Genomic DNA, 16,838 nt, shown 5'->3' on the forward strand with positions numbered 1-16,838 from the left:
AAGTTATAACTATTCGAAGAATAACAACAAAAAGATCCAAATTAATTAATTTGTTGCCGAGCTATTGGCAAAAGAAAATTTGTCAACTGTCAAATACTTTCTTTTCCGTGTGTACTATATACAGACGACTTTACCTCATTCTTTTCCTTAATAATATCCTCTTCCAAAATGCAGAAGTTGTTACCACAAGAGGCGTGAATAGGATTTTCCAGAAATAACTTCTCTGAACATTTTAATTAACAGATAAGTTATTTTTTAAATGAAGCTATAATTAAAAACATGGTGTCAGCTGAAAACGTTTTCCCTCACAAGATGATTCCTAAACAGTACTCCCCATTAAAAATGCAACTTCAAGGAGACAGGGTAGCTACGCCAAAGTTCCCAAGCCGATATCTAATAGTAAGTGTCGAATATGCTTAACCCTTAACATACCAAGCGGAGTACTCTAGGGACCCCAGAGAGTGATATTTGGTGATACTGCCGCAATTATAAGAATCAATTTATTCTCGATTTTTATATGTATCCTGCAACCCTTTGAGATATCAATTACATGATTAGATCAACGATGCGTTTCTTTAAAAAATACAAAAAATAAAAACACACTTCAAAATGTAAAAACTTCATTGTTAAACCTGTGTTTCAGATTTACGAACACACAAGTATGAAATTGTATGAAGAACTGAATAGTGTTCAAATATACATAATATTTGACGTCAACAATGTTCATTTAACTTAAGTATGCTTCTAGACATCCAAAAAATAATAGTTGGAGTAACCCTCTGCAATACTATGTTGAGAAATTAAAATAATACTTGGGGTCCCCAGAAGACTCCAGCTTGGTAAACAACTTTGACGACTTAGGCTTGCTACGTTAAGGGTTAAACTTACCGCTGTATTCGCTGTGTGACAACGTGGTGATAGCAGAGCAGAACTGACCCAACATTGACAACCAGAACGACTGTAACACAGCGAGACATCGAGAGGATGTTCTCTTCTGGTATGGTAAGCCATGCGTCTTACGATCCAATGCCACAGCTCATCAACTGTAGCTGGCGGAGTTCACAGGTATGAGAAGCTGTGCAGCCATCGACCAAACATATTTATCCTTCCCTGCTCTACACATTCTGCAAATTTGGACTTTCCTGGATGTATCCTTCTTAGTTCAACATTTTAAGTAACGAGCAGTGTAATAGTCTCATACATTATTTAAAGAAAGAGCGATGATTCTCAGAATTACTCGGAAGTTTCTAGTTTACAATTATATACATATATATATATATATATATATATATATATATATATATATATATATATATATATATATATATATAGATATAGATATAGATATATAGATAGATAGATAGATAGATAGATAGATAGATAGATATAGATATAGCTATATAGATAGATAGATGTACAATAATTTAAAACGGTTATATCAAAGTTTGCATTCAGAGCACAAAAAGAAGTATAGCTCTCGGAACATTGATTTTAGCCAGATAATACCACTAGTAAACTCAACCACACTCAGTACCGTTAGTTGCTTGGTATTGTCTATGAGGCAGAGATCATCGTATCTCATTGCGTGTAGATTTTTGTATTTGTTTAACACTAAAAATTGTTTGTCGCTAACCGAACCCAGTAACATATATATACCGACAGGACGTACGTTAGTCACAAGGTTACATGAGTGAAACACTAAATTATTCGATTGACACTTGCGGCCTTGTCAACACTAGAGAAAGGTACAAAGTGATTAAATAAATACGAAACATAGTACATACAAAATATAGCGATGTATGAAGTCTCCTTTTCATACGATTTGGAGAAAGGATACATCTGTAGAGAGCAACATAAATGATTTCTCTGGATAATTTGGATTAGTCCAGAATTCGAACAAAAATAATTTTGAAATTTGTTAAGTCCAACATTTTTTCTTTCTTTCTTCGGATTCTCAATAAAGTTGACTACTGAAAAGCTGAGTTACAGATTTTATGTTAAAACATATTCACTATACCATTGCCTTATTCACAGAACAATACATTAGTTATTAATGTATGACTGAAATAATAGTGCTTCGTGCAGATTTACTTTATCCAATCGGAATTGCACAATGATAAAAAAAATGTTGCAAGGTATAATGTTCTTATTTACAGAGAAAAAGAGTTGAAAAGACCTTTAACTAACAAACATTTTCTTTAAACAGACATACATTTATTCTAATTTAAGGAAGAAAGAAATAATTTGCGGAGCAGTATATTTATTAAGGTTACATATTTGTACAAAAGAATGTAAATACAATCGGGTCTGTCTTCAGAAAGGACGTGCTTTTAGCCACAAATTACACTGCTTCTTTTCGCTGTCTTTCATGCAGAATCCTGGTTTTGTTTTGATACATGAAATACCTGAAACAAAAATCCAAAAATATTTAAAATGTTACATTTTAAAATATTTAACATTTTTTAGATTAAATGGACAAAATCTGTTCGGTCAGGTTTGGACTTTTGGGTTTCTGGTAGAAAAATGATGAATTAAAAAAAAAGTGTTTGTTGATGCTGAACAACTCGAAATGTATTACTATGCAAAAGTAAGTGGGTACCCACTGGCGTTCGAGGTACCATGGGGTACCTAATATGTCTGCATTTTTAGATATGTGGAAATATATGTCTCTAAAATGTAAAGAACTGATATCTGTTTAGTACAGAAAACCGCAACTCGGTAAGCCTTATGGATACCGAGGTATGGGAAAATAAAGGACAACACCATAGAAGTGTGAGTTTTGCGTACTAGATTGTGCAGTTTCGAAAACGTAATTACTGAGGGCTATCAACAACCTCAAAAGTAGTTTCAATTCAATACACTACACACACGTCCTTATGGGGGTTTTCGGGTACTATGGCATTCGCAGACCTCCCATTTCTAAACATTCTAAAATATATCTTAATAAACTTATAAAGAACGTTACAGGTGTGTGTTTACCGAAACCGCAAGTCGGTATGTTTAACAGTTACCGAAATATGGTGAAATAAATAGGAACACCATAGGTATGTGGGGCTTCCATACTTGACAGTAGTTTAGAAAATTAATGAAAATATGACTAATGGCTATCAAGATATTGTCAAATAAAGGGAGGACCCACACAGTTATGGGGTTTTCGTGTTAGGTGGTGAAATTTCCGAAATCGATCATGAAATCTGAATAAGCACCAGTAGCAATTTCATCCTAAAGTAACTGGGTATTTCCATGGGGTTTTAGAACATCATGGGTCTAAAAAGATTAAGTTTTAAAAGCTTTGGAAAATATAATTTGACATTTGTAAAGAGTATTAGAAAAGAGAATAGAGTTACCCAAAACTTCCAGCCAGTACATCTTACAGCTAGAGAGACACCGTGAAATAAAAGAGTATTAGATCTTGAAATTTCATAAAACAACTTTTGATCTTAATAAAAGTTAAATAAGATGGTACTTATATGGGTTAAGTGAGTACCTCACACTCGTCAGGGCAATTCCGATCGAAAGATTAATTCAGCTCGAAGTTTTCTTCGGGTAAATCCAAGCGTGATAATTCCTAGCGTACAAAAAGAATGAAAATTCTTTGTCAATATCTAATATAGCAACCGAGATATAAGTAATTATGTATTTTACGAGGTCGTAAAAATGGAGACCCACATGGATTTGTACTGTTGAGTCTTTGCTGTAAGAAGAAGAAATTTCAGAAAACTACCGTATACACCTTAATAGACAATTAAATGGGTGGAGGCACGGTGGCTTAGTGGTAGAGTGCGTACCTTTGGTGTATTGGGTCCCTGGTTTGATCCGTGTCCAAGTCAGTTTGTAGTCGACATTGTATTCGTGGGTATTCTCGGTGTACTCCTTTCCTCCCACCTTTACACTCCATCAATTCTATCATCAACATTCACTTGCCTTAATTTCATTTTAAAATTAAATGGGCAGTTAAGTGTGATCGTATCTCTGTGGATTAAGAGAATACTCCAGTGTAGTTTCTGCAAAACATACTAGGTACACACCCCACCACTAAGTTACTGTGTCCTCACTGATTTAATTGCATATTAAGGTATATACAGTAGGTTTTTGAATTTCTTTCTTATAGCAAAAACCCAGAAGTACAAATCCTTAAAGATCTCTATTTTTACGTCATAAAATAAATGACTCGTTATATTTTGGTTACTATATTAGATATTCACAGGGAATTTTCACTCTTTTACACAGCTCGATGAACCTTTGGAACTGCCTGAAGAAAACCTAGAACTAATCTTTCCATCGAAATTGTACTGAGGTACTTACTTAACCCATAGAAATACCATCTTATTTAATTTTGTTGGGACCAATAATTTTTCCGAAGTTTCAACATCTCATACTCTTTTATTTCACGGTGTTTCTCTATATGTTAGATGTACTAGCTGCAAGTTTTAGGTAAATACATATTTCTAATACTCTTTACAAATGTCAAGTTATATTTTCAAAAGCTTTTAAAATTTAATCTTGGTAGACTGTAAGATGTTCTAACACCCCATGGAAATATCTAATTACTTGAAGATGGAATTGCTACTGGTGTTTATTAACTTTCCATGACCGGTTTCGGAAATTTTATCATCTAATACGAAAATCCCATACCTGTATTGGTCCTCTCTTTATTTGACAATATCTTGATAGCCGTTAGTCATATTTGAATTCATTTTCCAAATTGTACCTTCAAGTATGCAAGCCCCACATACATATCGTGTCGCTCTTTATTTTCCCATGTCTCGGTATCCGTAAGGCTTACCGAGTTGCAGTTTTCGGTAAACAAATATCAGTTCTTTACATTTTAGACACATGTATTTCCATATATCTAAAATGCAGAAATTAGGTACCGCATAGTACCCCTCTACCCCATTGGGGTACCCACTTACTTTTGCATACCAGGGTAAAAACACCAGTGGTCGTTACTTTAAGGTTGAAAACATACTCTTTTGTCTCTTCTGTGAGCACCGTGAATCGGTCGGAGCTGTACCATAGTTGGAAAGAGACACTGATCCTTCCTATATATGACCATGTAGTCAGAATTCAAAATCGAATAGCCGTTGAAGGAAAAACAATATTTTAAAATCCCTTGTATTGCACCGGTAGTAGTCATCTCAAAATCGAAATGTTCCAGTGGTAGTTAGGGTTTTGTACCAGTGTTCGTCACTCAAATAACTTGACATAATTTATTCAGAAACGCACTGTTTATCAGTTTAAAATTAAGAATAGAGTATAAAGTACTAATCTTAATAACTGTGCATCACTTTTGGCACTCAAGAAAGAAAATAAAAAAGTTTTTACATACTTTTTAAAGCAATTTCAGTAAGAAAAATGTTAACTGAATTCAAAAGTTAACTGTATATTATTTTAACGTTAAGAGTACAATATTAATTACTATGTTTAATAACTATAGTGACTTTAAGCACTCAAGAATGAAAATAAACATGTTTGTACATACATTTTTAATACAATTTGAGAAACAAAATAAGTTAACCGAATTCAAAACTTAATTATATATCCCCTTAAGATTAAGAATGGACAATAAAATACTGAGGTTAATAATAATGCATTAGTGAAGAATGAAAACAAAAATGTATTTAACTACCTATATTGTATTTACATGTTGTTATTTCTCATTAACATGCTTTTTGATAATGCACGATATGGGCTAGGGGTACGCACGAGAAATGATTTGAGACTGTCACCTCTCGCAAAGGTGTCGCGAAAGTTGTCTCGTCTCGAAAACTGTATCTGTTTCTATTGGAAGAGCTATGTCTCGTCTCGAATTTCGTAACAAAAATTCGTTACACATGCAGTTTTGTGTAAAAAGTGAAATGTATAAATACAGGAGAGAAAACATTGCAGACAAACATTATGTTAGTATATTGAACATACTTTTTTGTATGTGGTGCAAAATATCTTCATCTATGGGGTTACTTTGCACCAAAGTTTATATGAAATGAAATCTTTGAGTTTTACGTTCCACGATTTTGCCGGGTATGCTAAAGGAGACTATAATCATGAGAATGAATGAAATAGTAGAATGAAAACTGTGAGAGAAAACGGGAAAACCCCGAGAAAACCACACACAGTGTTTGTCCAACACAAAGCCCATTTGGCACGTGCTGGGATCGATCCAGGAACTCCACGCAGGAGAGGTGAACGCTCCATCACTGAGCTACCACGTCCCCAAAAACACAACCTCAGAATATACTTCATATAGAGTAGAAATGAAATGAAATCTTTGAGTTTTACGTCCCACGATTATGCCGGTTAGGCTAAAGGAGACGGTGATGATGAGTAATGAATGAAATGGTGGAATGAAGAAAGTGGGAGGAAACGGGACAACCCCGAGAAAACCCACGCACACGGTGTTTGTCCACCACAAAGTTCACTTGGCGGGGATTGGGATCGAACCCAGGACCCCAAGCACCAGAGGTGAACGCTCCACCACTGAGCTACCGCGACCCCTCATATAGAGTAGAAGTAACAAGATGTAAAAAAAAAAAAAAAAAAATGGCCCGTCTGGAGGACATGTAAGCTAAACACCAATACAATTGTTACAGATTTATTTACTTGCACTGTTTAGGCTGAACATCGCAACACCAATATCATTATGTCACATCCTTTCAAAAGTATGCTAACTGCAACGTAGACCTGCTTTGCTTCGTAATGTCCAAATAGTTGATTACTGTGCTCGAAAGCAGGCAAGTAGCATACAAATTTATGATGTTGAAGGCGTTATTTTTCACAGCTATGGAGAAAAGACATGAAAACGAAAAATAAAAATAAATCTTTGTTTTACTTCCTACGGTTATGCTATGTATGCTGACAGTCACAAATGAGTATTGAAAATTGATGATCTTGGAATACGATTTGGTGGAATAATGAGGGGGGGGGGGGAAATAGACATTGATTAAATATAAAATTGAAAAGAAATAAGGGCCTGACGCTCAAATATTTATCTATCTGGCAGCCATCTTGATCCCTCTAAAATATCATGAAGTACTTGATTGATTCTAAACCCAATAATAGTAATAGTAATTATAACAATAAACACAGAATATACCTAGATATAATTTACGCACCTTGAAGTGTAGAAATTAATGATTGCAATCCTCAGCATTCCAATAGTTCTTTGGTTTCTCCAAATGAAGATTCGGACATCGGTTTTCTTCTCAAGCAATAATGGGGTACAATAATCAGTTGCAGTCCAAAGCCAAGTCACTAAGTTAAGCATGAATATAAAAGATTTTGTGTTAAATATTTCAATGTAAATTTCATGAAATAGAATTCATTAGTTAGTTACATACAAACTCTTACGCATGTAAGTCAGAATCTACTTGTAATAACTTGTAAATTTAAACAAACTAAATTATACTACAGTTATAGGGACATCAAACATATATTCCATAAGATATATAGGGTGTCTCAAAAGTCCCCTGACACTAAGTAACTCGATTATTATCAGAGTTACAACAAAATGTAATTGGGAAACCGTCTCCAAATATGATGTTTCCAATGTAAGTTGAAGGAATTTTCAAAATCGGATGAGCCGTTTGGCTGTACACTCTTTATGCGTCCAATGTTAAATGAAAATGCAACGTTGCCATTTACCTGGACCCACAACATAAGTGAATGAAGTTACTGATTTTTACGCTAACATGTCGATGGCTAGCCCCCATTTCAAACAGTAACTTCATTCACATATGTTGTGGGTCCAGGTAAATGGTAACATTGCATTTTCATTCCACATTGGGCGCATAAAGAGTACAGCCCAAACGGCTCCTCCGATTTAAAAAGTGTTCACTTTAGAATGAAAACAACATATTTAGAAATGGTTTTTCCTCTTACGTTTTGTTGTAACGAAGTTCCTTTCTAAATTCTACACGGGTGTAGTTTAATTGAATGTGAGATGGGTGATACACATTAGGCCGTTTGGAAATACTCTCACAGACGGCTGCCATTTTGGATTAAATTTGTTTGTTATAAACTGGTGGGTAATGTGATATATATATGGCCACAGGCTAGAATTTTCTCAGTATGTCAAATATGCAATCAGATTCCATGGAGCTTAATTTGGTGAAAAGTTATTGCCAATTGAACGTTGTATTTACCTCTTTCTTCTAGATGTAGAACCATACCGTTAGCACGTGAGGAATGCATCGAAATATTCAAACTGTGGAGCGGGAGGAGTGCCTGTACAGTGGTTATCGATTGCAAACAGAATCATCCACAATGTGACTGTGTTACATGTTGCAGTGTCACAGTAATTAACTAAATTTGAGGAGACGGGCACATTCGTGAACATACGTCGTAGCGGACGATCGTAGAGAGCTACAGATGAAGCAACGCCTACGGCAGTGCTGACTTCTTTCTCGACGTGGCCCCAGAGGAACACACGTCATTTATTAATGCAATGTGGGTTGAGTCATAGGGTCTGCGCGTGTATAAGTGCATCCGTACAAGGTGCAAATGAAGCAACATCTCCACGAGAACGATGTTGATCGCCAAGTGCAGTAAGTAATTATGGTTAACATTTTTATGCAAATACTCTTTTCAGATGAAGCTGACCTCTACGTAAATGGGAAGGTTAATAGGCAGAACATGCACAATTGGTCACCTGACAACCCCGCGTGCAAGACCCCTCCAACATGACCAGCGCAAAAAAAATTAATTATGTTGTTGGCAGACAAATGAGGAATACGTCTAATCAGTCACTTTTTCATTCCATAAAATTAACTGCGGAATAATACCTCACGCTCGTACAGGGATAGATATTGCGAGCTGCGATGCCCGAGGATGGTACATTCTCGCAGTTTTTTCAACACCATGGCGCTTTCTTCATTATGGATTCGTATTGCGTCACTACTTGAACAATTTTCTAGAACATGGGTTGATCGACGAGAGGCAGTTGAATGGCTGCTCGATCACCGGACCTAACGCTGTTCAATTTCTAGCTAAGTGGAAAAGTTAAGGCTATGGTTTGTGCAGTAAATATTCATAATTTTTATCATCTAGAACAAAGTATCGCCATCGTCTGTGCACAAATTTGACCCTATATCCTACTTTGTGTCCACAGCAATTGGAAGAAGCTTCTGCAAATGTTTATTGCTCAGTAGGAACATGTAGAACATATACTATAACCAGGGGTAAAAGTGGACCTGAAAAGGTGGGGGGACGGTAGGTAGCGGCATCACTCCACGCCGTTCCTCCTGCCTATCTCTGCCCATTGTACCATTTTAGGATCTGGGGGACGTCCTACATATTTTTCGAGGTGGGGAACTGCGTCCCCCGCGTTCCCCCTCGCTTTTACCCCTGACTATAACAGGGAAATGTGTTCGAAGTGGGAAAAATCAGAGGCGGTGTGTTTTATTACGATTTTGACTCGACATATCGGCTATCTAAATGTTCAAATGCAGTGAGGTGTGAAGCCTACAAGATTGCATTTCTATTTACATAATGTCTGAAAACCACTGGAAAGCTTCTTTTAGTTACGGAGAAAAAACGGAGAGACTGATCCATCCATCGTGAACAACTTTCTGGAAAAAAATAAATAAAAATAGCCCTTACCTTGTATCAGAGAATTATACACGAAAGTGCTCAAAAACCGACTTTCAATATTAACAATTTCCAGCGGGAAAACTCCTGGACCACACACTCGAATGAGGGGTATTTCAAACTCCCGTAAGATCTGCCCCCACAGCAATCCCCTAAATCCGCCCATGCTCAAAATACGACGCTTATAAGAATTCAGACAAGACGACACATACATACATACGAAAGAAACAATTCAATACGGCACATCAAAATATAAACTAGATGAACTTCTTTGAAAACACCTCATTTTACAAACAAAAGGTAGAAAAAGGTAAAAATGTCAGTATTGTCAACTTAGAATCTACATAAGAAATAAAATCTTTTTATGTGCAAAGCTATTTGTCAATACGTATAAAAAAGGGATTTATTAATGGTATTTAGCATTTATTCTTCCGTGAAGGTTTATCTTGATCACTAAAAAACCAGAAACGGTATGTCTCTATCACTGGAAAAAAAAAAAGAAGGGTATGACATACCACTACATATAGTCTCACTTGGTTCACTGCCAATAACATTTCACCAGAATAAGTTACATGATATCTGATTGCATATTTGACATCCTCAGAACATTTTAGTGCATGGCCATGTATCACACTACCCACTTATCGTCCGTATTACAATTTCGAATCTAAGATGGCGACCGTCCGCGTGATGTAATCCGAAAGTATCCCTCTGGGCCTAATGTGTATCTCTTATCTCGCAATCAATGTAACTACATCCCTGTAGTTTTCAGAAAGGATGACAAGGGACTTCTGATGCATCCTGTATATAATAGTTGTATCAATAATGACGGGTATACCGGCTAGGCTAAAGGAGACGCTGATGATGATATAATGAATGAAATGGTGGAATGAAGAAAGTGGGAGGAAACGGGAGAACCCCGAGAAAACCCACTCACACGGTGTTTGTCCACCACAAAGTTTACTTGGCGCGAGCTGGGATCAAACCAAAGACCCCAAACACCAGAGGTGAACGCTCTACCACTGAGCCATCGAGGCCCGACAGGAATATTTGTTGAAGTCTACTGTCTTCTTCAGTACCAAGGTTACACAAAAATGAGCCTATGGTTTTGATGGAATTCGAACCAACATTATATGTATACTCTCTCAGCGAGAATCAAAGCTGGCACCAAGTTTACATATGGCGCGCATTGTATTTTACTTATATAGCTCACAGAGCTATGGGCGAGCAAGCAAGGCACGTGCCCCGGGCGTGTGGTTGGAGGGGCTACTAAAAGAGAGGTTATATATTAGTACTTTTCCATTTTGGTGTTTAATACTTTTCATCAGAGTGCGAAATCATGAAATCAAAGTGGGGGAGACTGAAGGACTGAAGAGAGCGAGAGAGAGGGGGAAAAAAAGCTGCACAGTCTTACACTTCAAAGAATTGTAGTGAAATGAGGTCAGAATTCAAGATGACATTCGGATGCTTGGCACGAAGAAAAACATTGCAAGCAATTTTGAAAAAAAAAGAAAAAGAAAGAAAAAAACTTAAATAATGTGATATATTTTGTAGGCTTTGGATATGTATGTTTTAGTTGGCATCAACAATTATTGGTGTGTTTTGTCACAATTGACAGTTTAGCGAGAGACTAGGCTAACTGACAATTTTAACTTTCTGAAAGAAAAGGAAACAAATGAAAACAGCACGTTTCAAAGGATACGACTGATATTCATAGTTTGGTTTAGTATACAACAGGGGTGGATCCAGAATGGACTACTGGGGGGCGGTGGGTTGTAATGCCACTACTTACAAGATAGAGCTACTTTTAAGAGATTCAACTCTGGGTGGGTTTTATTTTATATTAAAATACACAAAGTTTCCTCTTCTTGGGGTAGATAGACCCTCCCTGGATCCGCCCCTGTCTCAGGACAAGCCACACAGACAAGTGGTTGAGGCAAAGGTCAATTAATGACATTAGTATGCTGTTCCGTCAAAATCTCAATCTTGACCTGGATGTAAGTTAGCCTGGTCTCTCACTGAACCCCTCAATTGAATGTTTAATATGTAAATTAGGCACTTCTACATCACAAACAGTAAATATAACCTACCTTATTCTACGTTTTTAAATGCATTTCTACAACTGATTGTAACTTTAAAGGTTCTCGTGAAGATTAGCTGGCGGAGGTTACCTAACATAGCCATGAGTTATCAAATTAACAGTTCTGCTTCGTGGGTGATGATAATGATCCTGAGGTTAGATGTTAAATTGGACTCGAGAGCGGAACAAGGGCTGATCTTATTCGTGTCTCAGACGGGGGGCATGGAATGGAACGAATATGAAAATAAGGTTGCTGTAATAGTTTTTCATAGGGTTTGTAAGATTTTCGAAACACTTGGCATTTTTTTTTATCAAGACTTGACATTTTTTTAAGATAAAAATCAAGACTTGGCAATTTCAAGTTTCATCCCCCTCCCAATCTTGTAATGCTCGCTACGCCGCTGTAAGCAATGCATATTTTCGACAATATTCGTTGTTCATCTGTTTCCGCTGGGTTCCAACGTGGTGAGCTGCATATGGGACTTTTAATAGTGTTATTATAATGAGAAAGAATTGTAAATTATGTTGATGTTCCTAAAAGAGGGAAATTGAAAGAGAAATTAAATTAAAAATAAATAAGGGAGAGAAAAGTAATTACTTGAAAATAAAAATAAAGTCTTTGAGTTTAATGTCCCACTATTATGCTGTTAGGCTAAGGGAGTCGGTGATTAAAGCAAGTTAATGATTACGGAATATTTGGTGAAATGAGAAAGTGGGAGGAAACCAAGTCCCCGAGAAAACCTACGAGCACGTATATGAAAATGAAGTAAAACATACACTGGACTATGCTTTCTTTGTCTAGCAGAGTCATAGTTTGGAATCGAAAATGTGTTTTGAATCCTTGTATTTAGAGATTAAGAGTGTAAGTAACGAAATCACTTAATACATCCATTAAGATTTCGGAAAGCGAAATCTAAATTTAGGTAAGCTAACTCCATGTACTAACTGCTTGCATCCGCTTCGTACATTGTTCGAAGGGTCACGAAGCAAATCACCTCATTTAGTCTACACATACCTAGTACTAGCGTTAATTACCTGCTTCGTTGGGTGAAAATAAGAAAACCAGTAATACATGTATGTTACGTTAGTCAGTCACTTTTTTTACTATTACGAAACGCTCTCTCATATCGGTTATTTTCGATCATTTGTAAGATCCGTCTCCCCTCTTTCCCTCCCCAAGTTGCTTGGCTGAATTTTGATTTAAATAGTATCGGAAGTGTCACTGTCCATTTCTGCGCCCCCGAAAACAATGGATTTAGATTAGGATCAGTTCACTTAACTTAGTAAGCCTACAGCTTTGGCGCGGCTTGACTTGTTGGAAAGCAATCCAAAATCTAAACAAATATATCGATGTCATTGGGGTTTACTAAAGTGTGTCGTAAGTCAAGAAGACTGAGAATCACTGCCTCGATTATTCACTTCAATTAATCATCAAACTCCTTTAACCTGAAGTATATAATCGTGGAATGTTCAATTAAAATTATAATTTTATGGCATCTAGAAAATGCACATATCGTACATTACGTTACATTACCATTCAATCGCAATAGGTTATTACAGACATGTGGTTGGCTTGAAGCTTAGCGTCCTATTCAGCGCCAAGACTGTGTACTACCTACACCTACAGCATAATATGGAATCCTACTCGCATGATCTTCGATCAAGATTTGAATCAACGGGAGGATGAAGATTTTCCCTCTCGTCAAGTAATTTCCCCAACTCGCCAAAGAATTTCTCCCTTGCCGGGAAAATATGTTCCCTCATTTCATATTTTACATATTATATACTATATATTATATCTTGCATCACTGAGAAATAAAAGGCTTGGATTGTATATCTGAAAAGTCGCCCCCTCCCCGCAAGCACGTAGCCACGATTTCGCAATACGGGAGGTCTGTGACGAAATACTGTGGTTATCACACCAGGGGTTCGATCAATCTAAACTATTTTACTGACAACATATCCATATTGATTTGTTAGGACAATAAAATGAGGATATGTTAGTAAGTATTTTAATTAAAGAATTATGAAGAAATCTTGCGTAAAAGAATAGAAAAAAGTATTGACAAAGACATAGTCTTCCAAGGTCATTCGAACTCGGTTCTTCTCGTCTTCTTTCTATTTCTCTTATCTTAGTTCAATGCCGTCAAGGATAGCAACGAGATCTCTTTCTGGAGTAAAGACATCCTATAAAATGGATTAGTGTTGCCGCGAAATTCAAAATGGTTCATATTATTGGTAATTCTGGGCATTGCTTAAGTTCTGACAGGCTATCTGAAAGAACCGGTTTATCGATCGTCATTTGTAGTCCATAGGGTTACTGGCGCAAGTCCCGGGGGGATGAGGACATGTCCCCTCCAATCTTAGAACTGGGGGGGGGGACTTTCCCCTCAATAATCCGATTTGAAATGCGTTTTTTGGAGAGAAATGTGATGATTTGTGTCCGATTGCCACAAAGGAAAGTAAGATGAAATTGATGTCCCCACCCCAGAATAAGCCTTAAATCTGCCCACCTCACAATTTTGAAGACAACTCTGCTCCCCTGATCCTCCGCAGCATTGTTTTTCAACTTCATAATTTGAACATCCTTAAAAAAATTATGAGAACTGTCTTACCCGTCCCTCCCAATGTTGAAGACAGATTTGCGCCGCTGCATACGGTTAACATGGAGCTAGATGGAATTCGGAATGTTCCGTTATAATAATATCCAATTTCAACTTGATCCTCCCCCCCCCTTCTCCCGTTTCCTCCACACAAAGCTCCTCGTAAGAAAGAGTAACCAAAACGCTTATTGTAGCTTTATATTTTTGAGGCTGATTCATCTGTTTCTTTCTGTTTCATCTTTCCTTAATATTTTTCATTTCTGGATCCGAAGGGGGGGGGGTCTGGACCCACCCCTTGGCTACGTGCCTGCTTCCCGTAAAAAGCTTCATTCGAACCCTGAATCAAACAACTCCATCTGTAAAGCAGTGCTGAGTTGATTTTAATATCCTTTTCTGCAACGAGGCTGTATGAGACGTGGACTTACTGATTAACATGGACTCCGAACCACTCCCGCCGGGAATCGAACGCGGGTTTCCCACACCAAAGGCGCGTACGCTAACCGCTTAGCCATGAAGGAGCTCATATCTATAGCAGTGTAAGCAACAACAACAACAACAAAAAGAAACACACATACATACTAGAACAACAACAACAACAAAAAGAAACACACATACATATTAGAAGTTTGCGCAATTGGGGATCAAAACATTCTCAATGAAGTATGAGAAATACTAATCGTCAATCAAAGTGGGCTTCTGCTTATTCTTTACTTCGTTAATACTTAATTCCTTCTAGAAATAGTGAAACAATACTATGAAGACACAGTACTTAAACATAATCGAAAGAATAAGACAAGGAAACAGAGTAATTTCCGACTAATTAAACTAGTCATATATACTATACCTAACTGTTACATTGTATTTCTTACCATATTACGAAAGCGATATAACTTTTTTACCAGCCATAGAAGCTGGACGCAATCCAATACTGCAATTTAGACGCTGTAACGAAAGCTGCAAGTCAAACGCATGACACTCAACTGTGTAATAGCTGTTTCAAGCGGCCTACAACTTATGACCTTGAAACTATGTGCTAGTAACCAAATTAATGCCAAGGTACGATACAAACACCCCAACTTGCCACAATGACGTCAACACAAGGAAAAAAAGAAAAACATCTAATTTTTGGTTCGAAAATTATGAAACAATAATAATAATAATGTAATTCTCAGGAACTCAAACATTAGTTAACTAGAGAACATAACAAGCAAAACAAAACAAAACAAAACAAAACAAAAAGAATCTTAAACGTGAGCTCTCCCTGACTGCTGTTTTTAAATTTCAGTGAGGCTGTAAAATATGTTTTGTTTTATTGTTAAAAAACAAAAAGAAAAAGAAAAATAAAGAAAGAAAGGAAATAAATTTTGTTGCAAATATCCTAGTAAAAATAGGTTTCCTAGACACAAGTGGCTCCGCGTAGCGTAGTTGCTAACGCTCTCGCCTTCGGTACGAGCGGACCCAGGTTCGATTCCGGTAGGGGCACTCGGTCGAAAAAGTATCAAAAGCTTTTAAGTCCAGACATCCTGAATGAGGCTTTCTTGGGTTTTCCTCATTTCATACCAGGCAAATGCCGGGTAGTACCCAACATATAGGTCCCAGGCCGTTTGCTTCCTTCCCTTTCCCCGGATAGTGTGCTCACCGAGGGACGTCATAACTCACATGTGACGGGCTAACAAGGTCATTGATGCCGAAAGCCCAGAAATCTAAATCCTAAATCTTCACTACACAAGAAAATGTTCGCGCTGAAAACGGTTTCTTAGCAATTATGTTAAGCAGTCCTGTAGTAAATCTCCATCAAGTAATAAACCGTCACATATAAAAAGGAAAGAATAAACACATAACATTCATTTTGCGTACCTTGAAATGTAAAAAGTTACAAAACATTAATATTCAAAGATTTCTCAAAATTCAGATTAACCCATTTCTTTCTCCTCAACCATTAACGAGTTACAATAGTAAGAATTGTGGTCATAAATCACATTACTTGTTTAGTACTATATTAAAGCAAGTTATACTAAAGGAATATATAATTAATGGAATATTTAACTAAAGTGATAATTTACTATTGCACTTACCCAGGCTTTTCTTTCCTTCCGCTATTCTTTTCCGTTTGTAAACAACCTCGTTTATAAACCAGCTCGCAAGCATACGACAGTTGTTTCATGACGTCATCTATGGTGCAAGAAAGAGGTGTCTATAGGCGGTCAGGACCTCACACACAGATGGACGTATATAACATATAGCTGAAGTATTTAACATACGTATACGTATATAAAATACGGAAGATTGTTAGATATCAGACATCCTGCAGCGACATGATATAACATCCAAGCGCGTTAAAGGCAGTAGCTGTGTAGCATATGGATAAAGTACGCTCCGTACAGATTTCCTTAGTAAACATAACGAATCCTTGTATTTGTACAATATACCGCTGTCCGGATAATGGATTTTTCTCAGTGCAGTTGCTCCCCCCAAAAAAATCACCCCAAGAGTATGCCCCCCCTGGTGGAATTTTTCATTAGAAATGACATATGTCATGTTGTCAGGTTATTAAAGAAAACATTTATGTG

At 36.9% G+C, this 16,838-nt stretch overlaps 1 long non-coding RNA gene across 1 annotated transcript; it reads right to left on the reverse strand.

Annotated features, from left to right (window-relative positions):
• Positions 1-6,510: 6,510 nt before the first annotated feature.
• LOC145665801 (uncharacterized) lies at positions 6,511-15,250 on the reverse strand. The gene is made up of 3 exons (XR_014127657.1): positions 15,138-15,250; positions 7,113-7,251; positions 6,511-6,778 (listed from the first exon to the last, which is right to left on the reverse strand). It is a non-coding gene; the product is annotated as an uncharacterized LOC145665801 (long non-coding RNA).
• Positions 15,251-16,838: the final 1,588 nt, after the last annotated feature.

Source organism: Thermobia domestica, chromosome 12 (genome assembly GCF_964235325.1).
Source record: "Thermobia domestica chromosome 12, izTheDome1.hap1.1, whole genome shotgun sequence".
Classification (NCBI taxonomy): Eukaryota; Metazoa; Arthropoda; class Insecta; order Zygentoma; family Lepismatidae; genus Thermobia; species Thermobia domestica.